The sequence below is a fragment of the Plecotus auritus genome (assembly GCF_963455305.1).
Source record: "Plecotus auritus genome assembly, chromosome: 2".
NCBI classification, from domain to species: domain Eukaryota; kingdom Metazoa; phylum Chordata; class Mammalia; order Chiroptera; family Vespertilionidae; genus Plecotus; species Plecotus auritus.
In genome coordinates, this window is record NC_137771.1 from 87,928,276 (window position 1) to 87,933,119 (window position 4,844).

A 4,844-nucleotide genomic window follows, 5' to 3' on the forward strand; every position below is an offset into this window, starting at 1 on the left:
AGTAAAACAACCTGCCCCTCCCCCTCAAAAAACTAGTCCCAAGATTGAGGTATCTTAATGCTGAAGAGAGCAAAGAAGGAGAAAAAAACACATACACATAGTCTGTTCCTGAGTAGTTCTCCCCAGAGCCCAGCCACCTGGATATTAAATTACAAACTAAATTTAAACCTCGGAGTGGCTCAGAAAACGTCAAGCCATGGCTTCAATTTTAATTGGTTACAGAGAGGCAGCACCCCTAAATGCCTGGAAGAGGCAAATGCAGAATTGTCTGGAGAATGGATCCTTCACCCAACTCACAAGAATCACCAAAACTCATGTCTCATGGACAATGAACAGTGTCAAAGTCAATGGTAACCAAGTTACAAGAAACTAAGTTATAATGAGAAAGGAAAAGCAGCAAAAACAAAACAGCATTATCTAAACAGATCCTGAAAGAATCCAGATCCTGGAATAATTAGAGGTAAATTATAAAATGGCTATGTTTAAAGAAATAAAGATTTAAAATATATGAAGTCAACAGAAACTTGGGGGGGGGGGTGGGGGGGGGTGGAGTGACCTAGCAGATTAGAAGAACCAATTAGAACATCTAGAAATAAAAAATACAAAAACATAAATTGAAAACTCATATGATTTCACTCATATGTAAGATATAAAACTGAAAGCAACAAGTGAACAAATAAGACAAACAAGCAAAATCTCATAGACATAGAAAACAGTACAGTGGTTACCAGTAGGAAGCGGGTAGGAGGTAGTAAAGGGTAAACTGGGTCAAATATATGATGATGGAAGGATATTTGACTTTGGCTAGCAAACACACAATGCAATATACAGATGATGTATTATAGAATTATGTACATGAAACTTATATAATTTTATTAACCAACGTCACCCAAATAAATTTAATAAAATATGTTTAAACAATTAAATAAAAAATAAATAAAATACAAAAGAAACCCCTCAATAGATGTGTTTAAAAGAAGATTCAACAAAGCTGGAGAGAACTGGAATATAAAACAAAAATTATCCCAACTATAGCATAAATAGAAAAAAATGGGAAACATAAAGGGGTAATTAAAAGAAATGTAAGATTGAAAAAGGTCTACAAAAATCAATTGTCTTGTGATATATTGATAGCAAACATTTGGAAGGTAAGATTTTTAAAAATACCATCCTATATAATAAAAGGCCAGCCATCATAAGCTTAACGACCAGAGACCAGAACCATCACAGCCCCTTGCTGGGCTGGCCCCACCCCCAAGCAAGTGGTTAGGGGCAATCAACAGGCAGGTAGAGTGGTTAGGGGTGATTAGGTAGGCAGACCAGTGGTTAGGGGTGATCAGGTAGGCAGACCAGTGGTTAGGGGTGATCAGGTAGGCAGGCCAGCAGTTAGGGGCAATCAGGTAAGCAGACGGCCCCTCCCTGGGCTGACTCCACCCCCAAGCAAGCAGTTAGGGGTGATCAGGCAGGAAGGCAGAGCGGTTAGAGGCAATCAGGCAGGCAGGGGAGTAGTTAGGGGTACCAGGCAGGCAGGCAGAGGGGTTAGGGGCTATCAGGCAGGCAGGCAGGTGAGTGGTTAGGAGCAGTGGTCCCAGATTGCAAGTGGTCCTGTGGGGATCGGGCCTAAACGGGCAGTCGGATATCCCTCTCACAATCCAGGACTGCTGGCTCCCAACTGCTCACCTGCCTGCCTTCCTGATTGCCCCTAACTGCTTCTGCCTGCCAGCCTGATCACCCCCTAACCACTCCCCTGCCAGCCTGATTGATGCCTAACTGCTCCCCTGCCAGCCTGATTGCCCCTAACTGCCCTCCTCTGCAGGCCTAGTCACCCCTAACTGCCCTCCCCTGCAGGCCTGGTCACCCCCAACTGCCCTCCCCTACAGGCCTGGGTCCCCCCTTCCCCAACTTTCCTTCCCTGCTGGCCTGGTCACCCCCAACTTCCCTCCTCTGCCGGCCTGGTCACCCCTAACTGCCCTCCCCTGCAGGTCTGGTCCCTCCCAACTGCCCTCCCCTGCTGGCCTGATTGCCCACAACTGCCCTCCCCTGCAGGCCTGGTCCCTTCCAACTGCCCTCCCCTGCTGGTCATCTTGTGGAGGCCATCTTGTGTCCACATGGGGGCAGCCATCTTGTGTGTTGGAGTGACGGTCAATTTGCATCTTACTCTTTTATTAGATAGGATAGTATAAAAACAAAATACTGTCTATTTTGTCTAGGTTGTCCACTTTGTTGGCATGTAGTTGCTCATAGTATTTGTAATGTTTTTTCAATCTCTATGTCATTTATTTCCACTTTGTAGTACTATGATTTCCCCCCTCAGGACTGTTTTTACTATGTCCCATAGATTTGGGGTTGTTGTGTGTCCACAGCTTGTAACTTCCTCTGCTGAGGCTGGATGCATGTGGGAAGGACCGAGCTGTGCATCAAAGTCTGCTTTTCCTCTCCCAGGGCCAAGAGGCAGGTCAGGCAAAGACTCAAAGCATTCAGAAATCCACCTCTGCCTGCAAGCTGATAGTTAGTCTCCATCACTTAATGAGCCTCAGGCTGTAGAGCTCCATTGGATATAAACTCCGCAGGGTGGGAGGGTTTCCAATGGGTGGGGAAATTTCTTCCCACCCAGGCAAAAGCTCATTGATGAGAAAGCTCTGAATGAAAAAGATGGTTTCTGCCTTTTGGGGGAGTGACTCAGCACATGGATCCTGAAGGTTGTCCTCTCTGCTCTCTCCCCGCCTAGCTCATGCAGCTATAGTCCCCTCTGCTCTCCCACGGCCAGAGCCCAAGGTAAGTGGCTACAAATAAAAGTCTGTTGGCCCTTTAAGGGGGTGTCTGCATATCTAGCCATCTGTCTCTGCCAGACAGAACCCCAGGTGCTTTTCAAAGCCAGATGTTAGTGGGCACCTTTTCCAGTTCTGGTACTCTGGGCTGGGGAGCATGGTTTGGGGTTTAGACCTCAGACTTCTCTGGGGGAACCACCTGCAGCTGAGATATCTCTCCAGGACTTCAGCTGATGCCTGAGATAGATGGGACCCTGACCAGCCCTCTCATGACTCCACACTTCCTACCAGGCTCAGTGCAGTCTCTTCTTTAAGCCCTTGGTTATAATGGTTCTCTCCAGCTAGTCTTCAGTTGGTTATTCAAGATAATTTTTCTATATTTTCGTTTTAATTCCAGTTTGGTCCTGGGAGAATGTCAGTGTAGCTCCTACTTAATCTGTTGCCATCTTCCCTCCTCCTCCTCTCTCATCTTTAGATGGGAGGATGTTAGTTGACATTAATCACAAGCAACCATGAACTTGATTACATTTTGGATTATATTCAAACAAGAACAATATCTAGCCCCTTTGGTTATTTTGGGATATTTACCTACTGTAGAAGTACTTACCATAGCTATACATCATGCTATCTAGAATTACACACACACACACACACACACACACACACACCAGAAATTCACAGACAATACATATAGTGACCATGACTAACAGAGAGGAAGAGAGAAGCAGCCTGTATAAGGGGAGAAGCATAGAAGAAACCGTAGATTGGCACAGCTTTTCTACATTGACATTATCCATATGTATCATCATTAATTACAATGATCATCTGCTACAGTGAGCACACTGCTTGACCCTACTCCCATATTTTAAATTTTTAGCACATATTTTCTCCTTAATTTTCTCCCAGGCTTTTAATAAACTGCAGTGAAAGATAAGCGAGGTCTGCATTACGTGGTCTTTTGGCCTGTCCCTGCTCCCAGCTATCTTAAACTACACTCAACACTTTCAAAAACAACAGTACATTTTATCACGACCAACAAGATAGCTGGCGCTCTCCTCTTAATCCATTGCTCTCGATTTCTTTTGCAGAAGAGCAAGACACAGGAATGCTAGAACAGAGTCCAGACCTTATCTGAAACACAAGTGGAATATCTGGGACACAAGCCCATTTTATTTTTCCAATATGCAAGAGGAATGCATATTCTTGCTATGACCTTAAAAGCTAAATGTATTATCTTCCAGAGAGATATAAAATCACATTTTTAAGGAAAAAAACCACCTGTTCACTTCATTGCCTTTTCTGCTTCACATATTCCTCCAAATAACACAAATTGGGCATCATATAAAGCCTTATTACCAAGGTAACTTCCTCACTTTACATATAGTATCTCAACTTTGTTATTCACCATTAAAATTTTATTGACTCCCTACTTGTCCACTACCTTAAACTACTTTCTTTACAATTTCCTATAAATTGCCTTACTCAATGGGCATGGTCAGGTTATTGTTAAGAATTCCTTCTTTTCTGAAACCCTTTCCTTTGGCTTCTATGCCTTCTCTCCTTTATTCTGTCCTACCTCTCTGATAATCCCTTTTCTGTATTCTTTGCAGATTTCCTCCTCAACCTGTCCCTAAAATGTACATGTTCTTCATAGCTCCTTCCCACAGCCCTTCACTCTCATTCTTTATACTTTTCAGAATGCCTCCATACAAATTCATGGTTTCACTTACCACTCACTCAAAGACTACTCCTAAATCTCCTCCAGCAAAGCTCTCCCCCTTCCGGAGTCCAGATTTATGCATTATTATACCTACTAGAAACACCATTCAGATGTTCCCCAGATATCTTGTACTCAATTGGGCTGTCTTTGCTTGGGATAACATAACAAAATAATACAGAAAGGATGGCTTAAAAATAGAAATTTAATATGACAATGGAAAGAAATTAGACTTTGGGTGGGGAGTACACAATAGAGTACACAGATGTCAAATTATAATCTTGTACATCTGAAAGTTATATGATGTGTTAAGTAAAGCCAAGGTAGGGGTGTAGAAAGTTGGCAAGTCCAAGGATATT